Source organism: Camelus dromedarius, chromosome 3, assembly GCF_036321535.1.
Source record: "Camelus dromedarius isolate mCamDro1 chromosome 3, mCamDro1.pat, whole genome shotgun sequence".
NCBI lineage: Eukaryota > Metazoa > Chordata > Mammalia > Artiodactyla > Camelidae > Camelus > Camelus dromedarius.
Window position 1 is genome coordinate 61631402 of NC_087438.1, and position 21099 is coordinate 61652500.

At 33.6% G+C, this 21099-nt stretch overlaps 1 long non-coding RNA gene across 3 annotated transcripts in view; it reads left to right on the top strand.

Annotated features, from left to right (window-relative positions):
- Positions 1 to 21099, top strand: part of LOC116152077 (uncharacterized) — a 288994-nt gene that overhangs the window by 181304 nt on the left and 86591 nt on the right. For all 3 annotated transcript variants that reach the window (XR_010379151.1, XR_010379152.1, XR_010379150.1), the window contains exons 3-4: positions 6277 to 6367; positions 13589 to 13682. This is a non-coding gene — a long non-coding RNA (uncharacterized LOC116152077). The remainder of the gene's footprint in view (positions 1 to 6276; positions 6368 to 13588; positions 13683 to 21099) is intronic.

Here is a 21099-nt window from a genome sequence, read left to right on the forward strand (position 1 = left end):
TCAGTGAATTCGGTTCCTGCAAATTTGATGGTGAGCCCATGACAGAGCAGGGATTCCAGCCTAGTTCTATTCTCACTCCTGGGACCAAGCTTTTATCTGCTATAATGTGCTGTGTTTTCCAGTGGTTTCACATCTGGCGGATGCAAGTTTATTTTTGTTAATGTTAGATTTGCCTTATAGTTTAGGAAATGAATGATTTCTAATGTGGAGGCTCACATCTAATTTTCATGTGCATTGATTAGTTATGTGTTCTTTGTACCATAAATCCGAATGATAAGGGTTTCAAAACATGTCACTGAACATATGACTTTTTTAGAAGCTTTATTTCAATTTCTTTTCTATCATGGCAGGGAGCAAGAACAAAATGAGAGGCCGAGGTATATAAACGGTTCATATAATACCACAGAGAGCCTGATGTATAGAAATGGGTCCAGAATCGTAAACGTCTCTCTTGGCACTCTTACCACTGTCAGATTATTACTGTGTTCTCCGATTCAGCTGAATGTGTTCAAGGATCTTCTTTGGTCTGAAAGGTCAGCTGCTTTTAGTTGTGCACTGGTAGAATACTAATACGTCCTTATTCAAATTACCTGCTACAGCACTTATTAAATTGATGGCCTTTTGCTCTAATTTAATACTGGTGTCGTTCAGAGTCGGGCTGCGGTAGCACTCTGTGCTGGACTGGGTGACGCCGAGGCAAAGTTCAAGCTGAAACCGTGGTTTGGGGCTGCATTTCCCCACTAAATTAGCAGTCAGATGCGGTGTATAATTAATTAGCACAAACCATGGAAAGCTTGTCATTTAATAAGCCTTTTTTTATTCCTACATTACACAAACAGTGGGAATTGATCCATTAAGTGCCTGGCTATTAATGCTGTTTAATGTATGTCTGGTTGTTAAATTGAGATGTCTGGGTACATATGTCCAGAGTTTAAGAGCTCCTCGTAGTTTGCTCAGTATTTGCTCAGATTTGAAGTCATGTTCCACAGAATCAATAATAGCTTCATTACTGAGTTTTAACCTGATTCAAACATGCATATGGATTTAAACCACTAGTTTCATCATGGTCTCTGAAGTAAGGTTTCGTATATATCTTTATATGTCTTAAAGTTCAGCTAGTCTCCCTCCTCCAATATTAAATATTGCATTATGTTTGCAGCATTCTCTCTTTACTTTCTTTTTTATATAATCCTTGCTTGCGATTGCCTAAGGCAGAGAATAGTTTTATCTTTGCAGTATTCAGCAGAGTATCGTGGAATTGTAGAGCTGAAGGAGCATTATGAAATATACAGAATGAGATTTCTGCTGCCCTGCCAAGATATCTGCAAGGGCACACAGTCTCACCTGTGGTCTAAGAATAAGCCAGTGTTGAATGTTTGAAACAGCCCTTAACCTGATGTTTTTTTCCTAAAAATGATTAAGGATGATTCACACTGTTTTGTGAACTGGTTGCCTGTTAGTTATGAGGTGATTAACAAATGTGTTCTTTAGACTAAATGACATTACATCTTAAATACAAATGAACACATTCACATTTTTTTAAGTTAATGCAGATAGGAAAGTTAAAAACCTGAATGTGAAATTACTTTAAGAATAGGATAATTTGAACAGTTGATGAGGGTCATTTGCCAATGGAGAAATTGTATTTACCAGTGTGAGTCACATTTAAATTAGTGAAATTCATCCTTATATAAACTACTAAATATCAAAGAAGTTAATTGTGTGTGTGTGTTTATATGTCTGCATGTGCACTCACGTATATGTGAAGGGTACCTTGTAGACTTTTAAAAAGACCGACGAACATAATCATAAAGCTATGTTAACATCTCTGATTTTTTTTTCTAATAAACTGAGACCACTTTCTGCAGGTTTACCTACGGAATGTTAAGGATGCGTTTTTGTTAAAATATACCACTTGGGATCATTTTTCCTTCTATAGTTAGAAGAAATATTTCAGCTGCAGAAATTACTTGAGCTGTGAACATTTATTTTGAAGAATGCTGAAATAACATGCTCTTGGGACAGAATACTCTTGTTTGGGGGCCAGTTCAGATCTGTGTTGTACTTGTCTCATTCTGCTCTATATTACAATCAGATGGTTCATAGCTTGTTTCCTGTGCCCATTGAAAAGTCCTCTAATGCTAGGACATGTCTAAATATGACATTATACTTTTTAGTTTTTAATTTTGCTGCAGAATCAAGAAGCATATAACACATTTGGGTGGTATTGAGGGGAAAACTGCCCATAATTGGATGGACAATTATCTTTAAAGTAAAGCAAGTTAAGAAATATTTTATTTCCCCATGCTTAATCCACATAATGCCGAAAAAGTAATTTATTGTGCTAGCAAATACAAAATTTTTGATCTTTTGTTAAATTTTCTGCCTGGCCAATTTCTCTTACAATATAGTAGAATTATCTTCATGATGTCATTATCTTTTTCTCAGTGAGAAGGTTTGTGATTATTTACTCACTAACAAACTCATTCATTAATTTACTCATTCATTAATTCTCCAACGTTTGAAAGGGGCCTATTTTTATTTTAATAACTCAATATTACACAAATATATTGAGGAATTTTTAATTTTTACTATTTCCCCATTTTTGATATACATTGCTTTTTCACTGACATTATTTATCCAATAAAATGCATTTTTATCACTAGTTAAGCTTGTTAAGTTTTTGTGGTAGAATTAGAGCCTATCACCCAATATTTCCACTACTCTCCCTCTTCAAAGTTAGGTATATGAAGTGTAGTTTTGGCAAATGGATTGTGAGAAGTGTGTGATTGTCGCATTATCTTCTCTCTGACATTGTGATCATGGCAATCTGTGTTGAGATAATCTTTATCAGTCTGGGTGCCTGGGCTTCGACAATGAATAGACTGTCTTCTCCACCTGTTGACTGGGTAGTGTGAGCTAGAAATAAAATATGGTTACATCAAGCCACTAATATTTGGGTATTGTTTGTTTATGCTATATAATTTTGCCTATTCTAATCTGTACAATTATGTTTAGATATGTTTTTCTCTTGAATGCAATACCTGAAAAGTAAGCGAAGATAAAAGAAAATCTTTGAAATGTATATTCAAAAACATTTTAGCTCCATATAATAAAATAGGTGAGATATCCCAGTTTATCACGATTTTTACGTTGTATGTAAAAATAGCAGCCTAGGTACTAACATTTTAACAATTTTAAAAAATTTATAGTTAACCAAAAAAGTGCTACCTCTAAAAGCCTATGGCTCTTCCTAAACCCCAGCAAGATTGTGATTTAGCTAGTAGTGTGAATGGCATGTCTAATTTGTAATACTAAGTCAAGAGAAAAAATGGCAAATCATATTTTTCATTTAATTGTTCTCTCTAGTAGTCTTTTTCAATATTTTTGGATAATTATTAATCTAAAAACAAGCAAAACTTATGGACAACAATATGTTTGGTTATAAATAAAATTTACTTCACAGTGAATACTGTCAACTTTATCCTTTGATACTTTTGGTATATAGTATTAATTGATATTAACAACTGTTCTAAATTAAAAATTCCATGATTAGTACTATGATTTAAAAACTACTATCCTATTGGTTTTTATACTGATTTTCAAATATACTTTAGTAAAATTATTTTTTAACTTGTCATCTGTTAAAAATGTGGAAAATGATTAATAAATGTTGACTACTGATCCATTAATGTGAGAATATTTGTGGGTTTTTTTGTCTTTGGAATAAAAGGCAACTTTAATCTGCATATATATATGTATAATCAAAATATTTAAAGTGAATTTTAATGATGTTGATAAATAAGCAAAGGGCAATATATAAATACTTAAAATATTTTATTTAATTCCATACTGGATAGCTCTTTGGAAAGGAGATTATACCAAGAAAATCTTTAATTGGGATTTGGCTTGTGTTGGGATTTGGAAATAATGAGTTTTTATGTTGAATTCCCTAACCAAGGTGACTTCAACACATCTAAGTAAGATTTGTGATTTGGTACTTACTCGTTTTATTACTATACATTGTACTGAATAATATGTAATCTCAGTAATAGGGTCAAACTGTGTCTTTAGAATGGCTACAAAATTAAGAATCTGGGACATTCTAAAGTGTATATATTTGTTACACTGTATGCAGCCTTTAAAAGCTGGTGAAACTTTCATAATTTCCAATTGTGTGACTGAGGAAGGTTATATCCAGTATTGCCCATTAAAAATAACTTTTTGAACAAAACAGTGAATGGAAACTTGCTAGTTATTGACTATTAAGAAAAGATTTAGAAAATATAAAGCCTACTGTGGAGCATAATTATAATGTCTGGGAAATTATGTGGTTAAAATGGTCAAAAATGTTTCCATTCTTTATTTGCTTCATGAGTTTAACAATAAAATGTTCATAATTTAAGAGATAACTTTTCCACCTTGTCTAAAGTTTTATGTCTTTTTGTATCCTTTGAGCCTGTGATTCTTTTTTTAGGGTATTTTTCCTAAATAAACTTAATTAAAATATGTTTATCACAGCCTCATCTATATTAGTTATAAAAGGAAAATGATTTTAATGCTTAAACAGAGAAAAAATGGCTAAATTACTGTGATAAATTAATAAAATAAAATTTTATTTTATTAATAAATGAATACATAAGTATGTGCAATGATATTCATAGTATATTTGTAGGTGAAAAATTAGTTAGAAAATGGTATGTACCACTCTGACCTCATTATGAACACATGATATGTTAGATATTTTTTAAATATGCATGCATATATATAACATATTTACAAAAGACTAGATGCATGGAAAAATAGGAGGTAAGTTTAAAGGTCTTTTTAATTTTATTTTCTGCTTTCTTAAATTTACTTAAAAAAATTTCAAAACATTTTCCAGCTTTATTGATACATAACAGATGTATAACATTGTGTAGTTTAAGGTATACAAATTTGATTTGATAAACTTATATATTGCTAAATAATTACCACAGTAGCATTAACACCTGTAATACCTCACTTAATTACAATTTCTTTTTTTCAAGTAAGAGCACAATCTCTTCTCTTAGCAACTTTCAAGTATATAATACTGTATTGTTTATTGTAGTCACCATGCTGTACTTAATTTTCTGAATTTTATGAAATGAATATGTGTTGTCTTTGTATTGAATAAAAATAATATACTTTATTACCATTTTGGACTCGTTAGTGAACATTGTTATAGAAAATTCATTTTAGAGAATATCTGGCAACTTCATTACAGTAATGGTTTAAACCTTTGAATAAAGGTTTTGTGAATACTGTTGACTAAGGATTTTGAAAATATAAAGGAAGCAGTGTGGTTTTTTTTTCTGTCTTTTTCCTATTTAGGTATTTTGAAATTGATATATAGAAGGGACTTAGCTACAGACATGTTTTGCAGTAATTATCAAAAATCAGCTCATTAAGCTTGCTGTCCTGACCTAAGTATGTTTTTATTGAGAAAAGCGTATTACTCGAGATAATTCTCATTTAAGGCACTAAAATCAGTATTAAAGGGTTTTAAATTACAGCTGACAAGTGTGCAAAGCTGATAATTTTTTTAAAGTTCTAAATAGTGTTTAAATTTCTGAGATAAGAGCTGTATTAATAGAGTTTCATACATATCTTTTTTCCCTTTTTTATACACATGAACACATAAAAGTAGAAAAGACAATGACCACACATACTGTTTTTTTAATATGTTGGCATGATTTCAAGAGATAATTACTGTTGAAATAAAAAATTCACCCTTAAAAATGTTTTTTCCCTCAGTCATACTGAAATATGAACAATTGTTTAAATTTCATACTTATTATGACTATAGGCAAAATAACAATGTAGCATATTTTATTCTGGCCATTATATACATGTTAAATGCAATTGTAAAACTCAAAATATGCAAATATTTTATTAGCCATTCAAAATGATTACATTGTTTGTAATTTATTTAGCTGTATTTGAGATGCAAAATTAGACATGCGCATATTTTCTTTCTAGGCTACTTATTTTATCCATGTCTGAATTAATTGGGTTGTATTTCCCAGTAAATATCTTTAGTCTGAAGGACAGTATATGGGAAAGTTACTGAGTAAAAATACCCTTGGAAAATTCTTGAAAAGTCCAATCTTGTCTGCTCACAGTCTTTTCTTTAGGGCACTTTGGTCACTAATGCTATTTTTGTTAAGAATAAGCAATGTATTTAGTTTGTTGATCTTTTTGTCTTATTTTCAAAAGCTTTGCTAATAATTATTTTTCTTTTTCCGATCATAGGTTGTAAAATATATGGCCTATAAAAAATCATTTCCTTTGGGAAAGAATTGCAGAAAAGTCATCATCCTTTGAAGACAAGTTTGAATAAAAGGTAAATTCAGGCCTCTGGACATCATATAGGTGTTTGCTTTACAATGTAATTGTTGTTCACATCAAAATTACTTTGTTCACCATTTTGTTTGTTTTTAAGGCAAATACTGTTGTTGAAGATTAAAGATAAGTTTTCTTGAATTACATAAATATAAGAAAGTTTATTTTTAGTGCATACTATTTTGCATATTCTTTAAAATAATTGCTTAAAATAGTTTGAAGTAGGGTTTCTGAATTAATCATGGTCTTAAATAGTTCAGATTAAGAGTTCTGAAAACTATCTCCTATGAAAAGAGGGAGTAGAAGGCAGAAAATTTTTATTGGAGTACTTTAAATACTAATCACCAAGAATGGGAAATAATGAACTGTTTCAAATATCCTTCCACTTGTAATGATAGAATGTCTTTAGATAAATTTACAGAATTTATTTTACTTTACTAATTGATTGCTATATATAATTCATCCACAGATATATTAGTGAAAGCTGGATTCTAAATGACTTCCCTATGATAAGCTTTCCAATTAATTCTTCTCACACTGTTTTCTTGGTGACATTTGAACTTCTTTCATTATACGAAACACATCTGGAATGAGGCATTGCTGAATAATAATCATGGATGCTAACATGTTAAAGATTGGACCCCTGACATAGTCAAATGTGTTCTGGTTTAAAACAGTGACCTCAACTAATACTGCTTTAAGTGAACCACATTTAGGAGGAATGTATAGGCATGTCTGTTCAGCCTGCCTGTCTAGTGCTAGATTTGGTCAAAAAGAAAGAAATCAAATAGCAAATTGTGTCTTCATTGTTTGATAGAATTAACTATATTAAATCATACTTTTCCTCACATCTGCAAATATTTTTCCTTTTTCTTATCTGATATGAAGAATATCACAATAAGTAAATGCTAAAAAAGGATTATCTAAAACATGTAAAGTCTTGTATTATGTTACATTTGTATCATAAAGTTACTGCATTTCTTTCATGGTATATTTCATAAAATAGATGATGCTGCTAAGATCTTGTTTAAATGGCTTGCTAATACAAGAAGCAGATCATTTAAAATGGATCTTACATCTTTATAGGATGTTAGAAATGAAGACATTACCTCAAAATGTAGGTAATTATTGCCTCCTCTTTTATCAGTGCTATTTTCTGAGATATTATCATAAGAGAGCACTTTAGTATTAGGCAGGGCCTTCGAGTGGCAGTAAATCAGTCCAACTGAGTCATCACTGTCAAAGGCATCTGAACTACTGCAATGTTGTGGATCCTACCGAGAGTGTGAAATCACTTGACCCTTGGCATTAACCTTTGCTGAATGAATAGACACTGTTTTCCACATCGAGGAACAAAGCAGAAGACTATTGATTAAACACCGCATTCTCTTGATATTAAATACTGGCTGAACTCACTTCTTGCTTCCAGTTCCAGAGGGAGAAACCTAGAGAGTTGCTGAGTCTCACGAGAATGGATGTTTGTAATTCAGAGCAATGTTGTTCCTGCAAAGTACTTTTTTCTCCTTTGATCAATAACTAGCAGCCATGATCAGCCATGAGTATGTATTGTCAATTCTGACCTGTGTATTTTATCACCTAAGGTGAGAGGTCATGGTGCTGTGAATACATAATATTTCAGTTCTAAGCATGAATTGTTTCCTGACTTCAATATCTGTTTGAAAAAGCAATTTGTTTTATTTTATTTCTTGTTTATGAATCATTGTTTTGGCAATTGATTTGTCTGCTTTAGTAAAATATGAAACCAAATTCTTTGGTTTAATCACTGTTTTTGCAGATGTTAAATTTTTTTGAACTTGACATTATTAGAAGAAATAAAAAGTGCATTTTAGGACATATGATTTGCTTTTTGGGAAAGGGAACTAATAGATTTAAAGAAATTTCTCAAGTAAGGTGAAAGCAAATGCTTTGGAAGAGATGTAGCAATAGCTGTGAGCATAAAGAGAACTAGAAAAGCTATTTTACCAGACATTTCAAGCTAATTATCTTCTGATCCATTGCAGTCCTGCACTATTGACAACAGTTTGACAGCTTCTTTGTAGACCTATTTTATCGAGAAGGAAACATGTGTTATTGACAGATAAGTCAATTCAATTCAAGCAACTAAAGTTAAATTGAAAAATTTTAGCCACAAATGAGAAAATCATCTTTATTTTAAACTTAAGTAGCTTCTGTGTGCTTATATAACTGGAATTACTTTATTATAGGAAGCAGAATAATAGGTACAAGGTCTTCTCTCTCCAAGTTTTCATATTATTTTGACTCTAGGATACTGCACCAGTAAAACTCTTTATAAATAACTATTTTCATTGTTAAAGATTTTGACTGGCTTGTGTTCAACACCAGAAATTCTAGATCACCCAGTTGCGAATCTGACATGGTTGAGCAAAGATTGCTCCTTGCCTGGATAATAGAAAATATTTTCTCTGAGGACATAATGGTGTAATTTAATACACTCACATTCTCACGCAGTTTGCAGTTTTTGAAAAGGAGTATTAGAAGGCTGAGGAAAGTTGGTAAAATGAATCATGCTGCTAACTTAATGGTTGATCCTTTTGATTTGATGCTTTCTACAGGATGTGTAGCCCCTGAAATCTTTCTTTGAAAGCTACTGAAGCTGTGAAAAATATGAAAAACATTCTATTTAAACACCATTTTGGTTATGTATCATATATTCCCTTTTCTTTATTACTAAGGACGTTTGTAAAGAAGTCATTTTTACTTCACTATTATCTTGAGCACAGACTTGCTGTATGTACACAAGAACCTTAGACTTTCCTTGGTGCTTGGGGGTATCTACATACAGTTTATTTGACTGATATTATACAGTACCGACTTGTGCATGGCAGATATGATCAAGATACTTGTTTGCAAATGCTATTATTTTAAGGTTATAGTTAATGAAAACATTTAACGAGAATTTGTTGCTTTGATGTACTAAGTGTTCTTTATTCTGCTGTGCATATTAGTGGAGGAGGTATTTTTGTGATATTTCAGACAAAATCAGACAGAGTCGGCAAGTGGCTGTGTCCAGATCACACAGCAAGTTTGTGACAAAGCTGTGATTACAATCCATGTAGCACATGCTGCAGACCCAATTATAATCTCTTTGGTGCCTATTTGTGACTTCCAAATGGAAATTATTTCAAGATGAGGTTAGTGAGATAAAATGAAATGGTAAGTAATTACAGTTTATTGCAATAGAAATATTGGACTAGTCCAATTCAGAACTGGAAGAAGAAGGAAGCAAAAGAGAGAGAAGAGCAAGAAAAACAAGAAAAAGAGGAAAACAGTCTTGGCTGTGTCTTCCAGATTTCAAAAGAAAAGATCAGATAAGAACCTCACTTGAGATATATGCAAAAGTAGCATTTATGCTAACGGGGGTGAAGACTTTGTAATTTTTGTAATGCTCAAAAGAGTAAGTAGGTTCTCATTTACATTTCTGCTAGATTAAACCCCCGTGTTTTTCTTTTTTGAAGTAATCCAGAGATGGTTTAGAACACACTTAGATAAAATGAAGAGTGACTTTCTTCTGCTTAGAGGTGAAATCCAGGACTGATTACTCACGCAACTCTGTTGTCTCTGTATTAAAAGGTTCCTCTAGGGGTTATAGAAAAGCTGGATAGTAAAAGTTCCAAAAGTATTCTGCCACAGGTAGATTACTCAAAATTCATCTTTTCTGAGACTTGACGAGATTCCCATTTTTTTCTGATATGTCATGAGAAACTTCTTTTTAAACTTCTCTAAAACAGTTCCTGTCTAAACAGGATAGCTCTCAAGATTTTCATAGCCTTGAACGTAACAGTCTCTAGCCTGGTCAGGAATCTTTTTAGTGAGAGTTTTTTTTGTTACTTTGAAGTAGCAGAAGACTTAGAAATTGACTCCATGTTGTTAAATCTTTGCCTGGGATCTAGTAAAACCCCATATAGTTTATCTGACACAGTAGAGTTTATCTTTTTACATTTGTCATTTCTCATAAAAGATATCGACCAGAATTTTTGTGACTTTGACCAGCAGAAACCCTTAGCTGACATATTCAAGTCTGAAATGCAGTCAGCAGAAATGGAAACGCTTTGACCCTGCCACTGTGGCAAGAATGGCTTCCCGTTAGACAATCTGGTCAGATTCTTTATGGACCCAAAGGGAGGTACATGTGCTGGGCATTGTGTTTATGTTTTTCCTGACCTACCTGCTCCTTAGAGCTACATCCTAAGACTGCTGCTTGTGTAAAACCTTTCAGAACTATGCATCATTGATCTAGCCATAATCACACTGATCGGTTGGCTTTTCACTAAACTTAAGTGAAAACTAACCTTCTTCTTCCTGTTCGGGGTTATGATTGACTGTATGTCTTTTGAATGGTGTGAAGATGCTGGCTGTAGAACTGGAACACTGCTTTTAAACGTCTTTAAAAGAAAGAAAGAAAAATGTGTCCCCTCAACCACTACAGAACAAGATAAAAGAAAATAATGATGGTGCACACTGCATTGTCAATGCTGACCTTTAGAGAGTCTCTTGAGAACATCTCAACAGCTTGAAAAATGTCTCTCCCCACTCCCCACATTTCTTTATTCCAAAATTATTTTTAAAAATAAGAATTTTACAAAAGTAAATTTTAACTCATTGATGCAATTTTTCGATTATGCTACATACATATTTATTGAGAGTCCCTTCAATATGTCAGTTTCCTGGACAGCAAACAGTTACCACTTCCTGCCTGAGATATAGAACTAGGATAGCTAAAGAAGAAGAAAAGGAAACATGAGGCCACAAGGATATAAAAAAAGAATAAGAACACCAGGAACCTATGGACATGAGATCTAGTATAGAATGTTACCAGTCCTGTTCTCCATTCTGACCCTTTCAAATCACTTAGAATCTGTGGACTTGGTACATGAAGTTAAGTTTTATACCCAATGCATACGTAACAAGATATAAAATTCATAGTAAGAACGGTCTTAAGTGACTTTTATGTAGGCAGAGTTTATTTCAGATGCTAAGCTTTCACTATATTCATCTATAATTTCTCGACACTAGGGTTTCTAAGCACTTAATAGTATTTATGGTCCTCAATCATTTCTCCCAGTACACTCTGTGCATGTATGTGATTTTTCTACAACTAATAGCTTATTCTTTTATAAAGAGTGGTAATGGGAATGGGTAATTGTCATCTAGTTGCTTAGGACTGTACTTTTGTGTATGCAAGGGCAGACCTCTTGCTCCACCTTTCAAAATAGCATTCCTAAACATCACAGTGCACCCAGAGCTGCTGAACGGGAGCATGTGTGCTGACCCAGATTATTAGCACATCCATCTAGCCAGCAACACTGTGGAATACTTTCCATTTTTCACACTGCACATCTTCTGTATGAAAACACACACATGCGCGTGCACACACACACACACTTTAATCAACAATGTAGCTCTGTTTAAGAATTAATATTTACAATCATGATTTCACCTGTTATCCTAGTTCTAAAATTAGTAATAATAAGCTATGGTGGTTAAATAAAAGTATTTTTTAAACTCTTGATTTCTTTCACATATTTCTCTAGATTCTTTTTTTTTCCTTGTTTTGTTTTCAATTTTACTATGAAGGTGGTTGAGAAAAAAAAAATTCCCGGTTGGGTCTAAAAGTAGTCTAGTTGGGTGTAAATAAAGGCTGATGAGTCTATTTACTATAATATATACTTAAGTTTAATAAACAGGGTAGTGATTGTGTAGGAACCAAAACAGTGGTTGTAGTACACTGACACAAAGGAATTTTATAATCAGCAGATGAGTCTGTTATGTAATAATCAATTGTGGCTCTTGTTGAGGGAAAACTGTTATATCATAAAGCAAGGAATGATATCTGATACTCAGAGAAGAATGAACACCTCAAGAGAATTTTGAGAACATATTTTAAGGTCTTTGCTGAGAAGAGAACCTGGCAACTGACTTTAGCAAAGAATTGTTATTCTTTTATCTCTTCTAGTGTTCAAGCTACTACATTTAATGTTGTTTAGTTCCATTTATTTTCTGGCTCAGTAAAAAGTCCCTTTTATAATTTTTAGAATGGCCATGATTCTCAAAGCAGGTTACCAAATGTTATGAAATTAGGCAATCGTATTATCTACTTAGAGTTAATGTGAGGTAACATCCTTCCTAATTTATAGTTATCTATTCTAGAAGATACTTCTGGGGTGTATTATTGTCATGAGTATAAGTGATGAGGAATATGAAACAGTTTCTGGAAGAGAAGTTATCCCAAGATATTCAATGCAGAGGAATATCTGATGCTTATCTACATGTTGTAAAGAACTTAAAGTGAAAAAAGGTCTTGGGATTTTGTGTGTGTGAGACAGCCTTCAGGAGAAGTTTACACAGTCCACATGTTGGAAGGAAATTTAAACTTCCCTCTCAAATGGCATTCTCATCCGTTTGAGTAGTTATTTTATCCATTGAAGGTGTCACTATAGCAGATGTACACTCTGTATCTTAGCCCATATCACACTTGATTCTAATTGCTTTCCATCTCCCTGACTAAGCTGTGGCTCCATGAGAGAAAGAGGAGTAGGTACATCAGTATATTTGGATCCTATTCTTAGAAATTCGAAATTTTTATATACCCTTAGCATCTTTGAAGGGGCCTGAAACTTCAAGGAAACTGGGCAATGGGAGCCCCAGATCATTGGATGTATTTCAAATGTGAAGGTGTGACACTGAGACTTCCTTTTCTTTTGAAAAAAACTTCATCATTCTCAGCTAGTTTTACCCCTATGTCATTATTAAAAGTCTCGGTCAAGTAAGATCTCTTTTTAAAGACATTCACCAAAGAAATAAAAACTTACTACTAACAAAAAATAAAACATAAGTTAACAATATGTGTGGCTCTAGTAGAATTTATTATCGTAAACTACAAATACAGTTTTTAAACAAGTTAAGTTGTATTCCTCAAGCCAGTAACAGTGTGTGTCCCAAGTGAGTTGATTGTCCATCAGTAGTAGGGGATCCTTTGTGAATTATTGTTGATGCGAAACACCAGTTTTTACTGATAACACCAATTTTGATGGTAATCGTAGCTTGGCCCTGGGGTCTGGTCTGCTTGCTTGCAAATTAACCAGTATTTTTTTTTGGTGCACAGGATAAGATATGTGAAACTGACTTTGGAATTGTGATCAATAGCCTTTGATCTCAGAATTCCTTGTCTTCCTTTTTGCAGGTGATAACCAGCACACGGAACACTTTCTATCTGCAAGAAGAAATACAAAGGAGTTGGAGTTAGAAGTAGATCTCTAATCAGCCAATTTGAATGTGTAAGTAAAGGCTGGACAAAAAAAAAGACTCATCTCTGTTATAAAAGTTTATTACTGGGAGACAGGACTCTGTATTTTAAAGCTTTAAAGACAAAACAAAACAAAACTTCTGTTTAATGAGCCTAGTCTTAGATGACCAACTGGTATACTGTAATTGTTCCCTGAAGTTGCACCTACAAAAATGGATTGTTTATCCATAATGGATTATTGGAACGAAATCTTTGAGGATGAAATAATAATATCAGACATACTAGACACCTTTCAAAGAGCAGAGTGAAAAAATAGGAATGAGAAATTTGATGCAGAACCCTAGACTGGGTGTGAAGAGTCAGAGCACTTACAGGGTATCTCGATATGGCTCTACCGTCAAGAAAATAAACTTACGCTAGTACTGCATCCTAGTTTTTGTAGTTTGACTCATTTTGAGTGTTCCTGTATATATTTTACTGATATCAACATTTTATTTTTCGTTTTCTATGCAATTTATAATTTATTGCACTCTGTGTTTTCATTTATATCTTCTTGTCTTCAGAACAAACTTTTTTCTTCCCTTAGGAATGTCCCACTGGCTATTAATGGAACATCCTGATTCATTATATATATCTTAAAACTCAAGTTTTTATAAATAATCTCATGCTTGCCATGAAGTTTACCAATATAGAAGTCTTCTGACTAGCATACTAATACTTTTGAATTAACCTGTGTCTTTAGTATAGCAAAGGATATGCATTAGTATGGGTTTTATGGCTTAGTTGCAGATTGGTTAAATAGAGCTGCAGTTTGTTAAGGAAATAATGCATACAGACACTATGCTGAGCACTTGATGGACATTATATCATTACTCTTTACAATAACCTGGAGAGGAAAGTATTACACCCCAGCTCCTCATTCTGTTTGCAGAGGAATAAACTGAGGCTCTAGCTCAAAGATGTTAAGTAACTTTCCCCAAACCACAAAGCTAATAAGTGACAAACCTAGGATATAATTCCAAAATAATCACTCTTTTAGTCCAAGTATACTGGCTCCCCATCACTTTTTATGATAAGATGAATGATTGTTTCATATATAGAATTTATGTTTTATGTTTGTATTTTCTAATTCAATGTATAGTAGTGAAAATGTTCCTGGGAAACAGAGAATGGAAGAGGTTTTCTGTTTCTTGGTTTGGAACATGTTTGTCTACTTAGAGCTTCGGTCACAATCATAGTTTATTTTCTTTCCTTATTTTACTGAAAATGTCTTTTCCGTATTACTCTTGGCTTTGAGTCTGTATCTTATTATAGGGAACAGCTAAATGAATAATCATTAGCAACTTTTGGGTAATGTACTTCTATATAATGGGAGAAAATTCATTACAGAATGCTAATATAATAATGTTAAGTTTATTTTGATTTAAAAAAAAAAGCTAAAAAATGAGTTTTCAGTATAAAAAGTGCCCAGGGAACTATTTAGTTTAAAAACATTACATATTTTCAAGATAAGGATAGGAAAATAATGGACCTACAGTGAGCACAAGGACTTTTACCTGAGCATACTTGCCCAGACCTTGTTTATTTTCTTGTCTATGACCATTTGCCCTTTAGAGAAGATTTCAAGGTATTGATTTTTTGAATTAAAAAAATCCTCATATTAATTTTTTCTAGTTTTACCACTGAAATCAACATGCAACATAACACAATAATGATCTTCCATTTCCCCACAAGAGAAAAGCATTATTAATTTTATTTAATTAATCCATACAAAAACCGAGCCATTACTACTGTGTGTTGGGCACTGATCTGACGCTGGTAATATGTGAACCAAATAGACAAAAGGTCTCTCTCAAGTAATTTCTATGCCAATTAACAAGAGTGATAAGTACATAGTATGACACGTAGTGTTGAGTGCTAAGAAAATAATAAACGGGGTAGAGGGAATATTGGAGATGATCAGTCTTAGATATGGTGTCCAAGGAGAACCTAGATGAGATGGTGTCATTTAAGTAAAGACTAGAAAGATGTGAGGTAGCACATCACACAATCCACTTTTTAAATTATTTGTCTTATAAAATATATCTTCTAAGTTAATATAGGTGGTTTGAGGTTTACTTGGCATTATGTAACTATTAGATTGATATTGGTGTTTAAGTGTCTTGTTATCAGCCCAATTTTAATGATTTCTAAAGCTATGTGTGTGTATGTATTTGTTTATATTCCTTAGGCTCCCTTTCTGTTTTTTCTTTGTTGTTGTTGTTGTTTATTTTTTGTTGTTGTTTGGGTTTTTTTTTTTTTTTAGTTTTAATTTTTTACTGATGCCTGAATATTTTAGAGGCAACTGGTTAAATTTTTGAGAAAAGTCATATCCTTGCCAATCAATATGTTGGCTGGATATTGGGATATAAGACAGAATCCTGGACTATGATTTTATTTTTCAGAAGACTGTAGAGAACACCCTTTTTCTCTGAAGTAGACAATCCCTAAATCTCATTGCCTTATTACATCTAATTTAAAGCCTAGAATTTCTAGGTGATCAACAATTAATTCTCTTCATTGGTGAAGATGTGGTTTCCTGTTACTGAGTTACCTAAAACCAAAACTTACCTGCCTCCTGCATGCCCAGTACACAATAGTGGAGAAAAATCTGATCTGTAATTTGAAAATAAAAAAATTATACCTGTAACTTGAAAATACTTTAAGCATAGAGCAATATAAACAGCCCCCTTCTTGTAATGGTTCAGCTTACAATTTGTTCACTTTACAATGATGCGAAAGTGATATTCCTTCAGTAAAAACCATACTTAAAAATTTGAATTTGGACTTTTTCCCTGGGGAGTGGTATGTGGTACATACTCCCTAGTGATACTGGGCAGAGGCAGTAAACCGCAACTCCTAGGCAGCCACTTTATCACGAGGGTGAATAGCTGATACACTTACACCATTATGTACCCATACAACTTCTGTTTTTCACTTCCAGTACAGTTTTCAATAAATTACATGAACTATTGGAGAGTTTCTTATAAAATAGTCTTTGTGTTAGATGATTTTGGCCAACTGTAGGCTAATGTAAATGTTCTGAGTACATTTAAGGTAGGCCAGGCTAAGTTATAATATTTGGTAAGTTAGGTATGTCAAATGCATTTTTGACTTAAGTTATTTTCAACTTAGGATGGATTTATTGGGACATAACCCCACCGTAAGTAGAGGAAGATCTGTATGTGTGTGTGTCATTTAAATATATCCTATGAATACTTGGTTAACATTTGAAGCACTTTACTTGGCATCCACTAAAACTTACCTCCACCCCTGCAGCTACAATAAGCCCTTCAATTATCTTTATCTCGCCACCAGGAAATGCTTCTTTATTAGTTAACTTTAGAAATGATTACTCATTCATGAAATAAGTGATGTTTAAGGTACGTGGACTGTCCAGAAATGTTTTACATACACCTCTGCCTTTGCATGAATAAGGTCTAACAATTTAGTGACTTCAGCAGCCTTTCCTTTCTGTTTGTTTCTAGTTTCCTTGGGACTGACTCTCTGGGCCTGGGCTTTTGTATAGCTCTGTGTTTAGACATATATACAGGGGCTCACTTACTTAATCCAACTCTAACTGTGGCTGAATCCTGCTACAAATATATTTGCTCATTTGTTTCTGATGATCCTTTCATGCATAGTGTGGTTAGAGCACCTAAAAAGAATAGGAACTGACATTTCATTGCATTTGCAGAAAAGGTTGTATAATTATACACATAATAAAATACATATATGGCTGAATTTGATCTCAGTCTTACAAGGTTATGGGAGGTGAAAATTTAGCCTTCACTTACCTGTAGCTATAGGAGGCCAAAGATACTTACAAAATAGAATCTAACAATTGTGAAGACCACATTGGTTTAGGTCAGTTCACAGTTACTACAGTGAAATAGTCCCATTTGAAGTGGGGAGAATGGAGCACATGACAGCCACGTGGTCCATAGCAGTGTTTGCCTCTCGTTGGAAGTAGCAATAGGGCTTCATGTCCTAGCAGCTCCTGGTCCTGTTTTCTCTCTGTGAGGAGTTTCCATACTCAGTGCCATGTAGCCACATCTGGTCTGGGTTTTTGGAGGATGAGCCCCCTTGGTGGTTAGGCACCTCTCTTCCCACTTCCTGTGTTGCAGATCTGGAGGCCTGGGGATTCCCTTGCTGAGTGTGCAGTTACAAGAGTTCTCAGCCAGCTTGTTTATTTAATAGTCCAGTTCTCTGCAAACTAGTAGGAATTCAGTCCATCTCTACCCATGAAGAACCACAGCCAAAGATCTTTGCCTAGATGTAGCCTTAAACCCACGAGTTTTGGAGCTTGAAGATTGGGCTCCATGCTCTGACCTTTTCTCCCTTTATTTAAGAGCCACAACCTTGAAGCCAGATGGAACAGTAGCATGCTGTGTGAAGCTCTTCCTAATCTTTGCAGGGCTACACTGGTTCCCGTTGTTCTGCAGAGCACTCTTAAGAAACTGTGCTTCCTGGCAACATCCAGGGCATAATTTTATCTATTTCCAAGCCTACCAGTTTTGAATATTTTTTAAATTTTATAACAGCTTTAGATTTATTGAGAAATTATGAAGTTAGTACAAAGAATTCCCATATACCTGATAACCAGATTTTCCTTTTTTAAACTTCTTACATTAGCATGGTACGTTTGTTACAATTAATAATCTTAGTAATTAATATTAACTAAAGTGCACACTTTATTCAGAGTTCCTTTTTCTGTTCCAGAATCTCATCTAGGACACTGCATTGTATTTAGTTCTCATGTCTCCTTTGGCTCTTGTCAGCTGCAACAGTTTCTTAGACTTTCTCTCATGGTTAGACTGGTGTTGTACATTTTTGGGAGGCAGATGACAGAGGTAAGAGTGCCTTTTTTTTTTTATCACATCACGTCAAGAATATAGACTATCAGCATGGGTTATTGTTGAAATTATCAGTCACCTGGATAAGGTGGTGGTGGTGGTTGGAATTCTCCACTGTAAACAGACTAATTTTTTGTCTTACTGTGTTCTCTAGAAAGAACTTGCTATGGACAGTCCACGCTTAAGGAGTGGGCAGTTATGCTCCACCTTTTTTGATCTACCTAAATTATTTGGAATTCTTCTGCGTTGGAGAGTTGTCCTTTCTCTTCTTTCTTTCTTTCTTTCTTTCTTTCTTTCTTTCTTTCTTTCTTTCTTTCTTTCTTTCTTTCTTTCTTTCTTTCTTTCTTTCTATCTATCTATCTATCTATCTATCTATCTATCTATTTATTTATTAAATCATTTATTTATATCAGCATATTTATTTTATACTTCGTGTTATCATCCAATATTCATTCATTTATTGTGGTTCTCAGGGTGCTCCAGGTTGGCCCCTGGAGGCTCCAGGCTTATCTTGTCTATTTCTTGCCCCAGACCTTGAAATAGCCATTTCTCCAAGGAGCCCTGGTTCCTTTTAGTGAAGGATAATATTAAAAACTAAGATCTGGGTACTAGGTATCCACATTATTAAATGAGATCTTCTTGCTTCTAGGTGCTCTTAGTTGGCAGAGTGAGGAAATATATGTATGTGTGTTAACCATATGCATATACATGTGCAGATAAATATTTCTGTATATAGCCATCTGTATCGATATTTAGTGAAATAAGAGTTTATACCGATGTCTTTACCTCTCATCTATTACTAGATGGATCATTTTAGCCTCTTCCCCTTGTTCACCTGTAACCTTCCACTTCTATGGTGAGAAGCCTAGCTTCCTCCGTCCACCTTCCATTTACTTAATTGTTCAATTCCCATGTACATGTATTGAGATATCCGAATTGCAAACACATACCACCTTAGGAAAGAACCTTTTGAACTAGAGTACAGTGCTTATGTATAGTTTCTTTGATCTTTAGTCTTACAGACTCCACTCTTTACAAAGTGAGGTTGTTGTGTACATTTGTAATACAGTTAGATATCTTGTACATTCTGCATTCTATCCCCTGATTTCTTAAATAATTAAAAGAAAAAACCTGCATGCAGTTGGGTTTTTTCTTTGTGTTAAACATTCTGAGTTTTGGCAAATGGCTGGTGTCATGTAGCTACCATTATAGTATCGTACAGAATAGTTTCACTGCTTCCCCAAATCCCCTGTGTTTCAACTGTTCAACCCTCCCCTCCTCAAATTCTGAAATCACTGATCTTTTTTACCAACTCTATAGTTTTGCTATTCGAGAATTTCATATAACTAGAATCAGACTGGCTTCTTTTACTTAGCAATGTGTTTAAGATTCACCTACATCTTTTTATGATTTGATAGCTCATTTTTTTAATCACTAAATAATATTCCATTCCACATATGTACCACAAATTGTTTATCCACTCAGCTGTTGAAGGTCATCTTAGTTTCTTCTGGTTTTCTACAACTGTGAATAAGCTGCTGTTGATGTTTATGTGCAGGGACCAGTAGGAATTGGCAAGAGAGGTATAAAAGAGTTGTCACTTGAATTCATTCTTGAAGAGTAGGGAGGATGTGGACATGCTGGAGCAGGAAGAAGGGGCATCTCAGGCACCTGGATGAGCAAAAGGTATGTGCGAGAGGCAAGTTTAATTTAGTTAGAGAATAGCCTGAATGGAAAAGAAAATAAAAAAGAATAAACTTCTATTGAGCATCTTCCATGTGTTAAGAAATACACTTTTCAAAACCAATTTCATTTAATGGTAAAAACAACCCTTCAAATTTGATAGTATTAGCTCCATTTAAAAGATAAAATAGAAGACTTCATTTTTTGTGTGTGTGAGATTTAATTAAAGTTAGTATAGCTAATAAGTGACACAGCTTATTGGTCAAAAAATTCCCTCCCATAGTCCTAATTAGCCTATAACTCATATACACACATGTAAGTTAAATAAACAAAAAGTAAGTAAATAAATTTTACCATATCCTATATACTGATTCCAAATCAAATCTCTCTTTTCAATTGTTAAGCGTTTTTTTTTGAGCGCTCTGATGTTGTTAAGCCTAGAATTACATCAATGAACAAAATTGATGAAAGTCTTTTTTTTTTTTTCCTACTTACATTACTTTGCCATCATACAATTTCTACCACATCACACTCTTTGGAGAAGTCAGGGGGGCATGAAAATTATATTAGAAAATAATGTTCCAGATGGGAGAATGTGGGAAAATTTGAACAACAGGCTGGGAACTAAGACATCATTCAATACTTTGTTTCATCTCTTAAAAATATTTTAGTTGGAGGTTTATTCTGTTGTCAACATAAAGTTTTCTGAGCAGTGAATAGTTTAGAGCTATGCTTTAAGCAAATTCATTGGGCAAAAATAGGAAGATGAAATACTAGGATCAAAATGTAGGAGGTAAGGGACCAGTTAGGGAGCAACTGAAATAGAACAGACAAGAGAGAATAATGGACTGGATGAGGATAGAGGTTTGG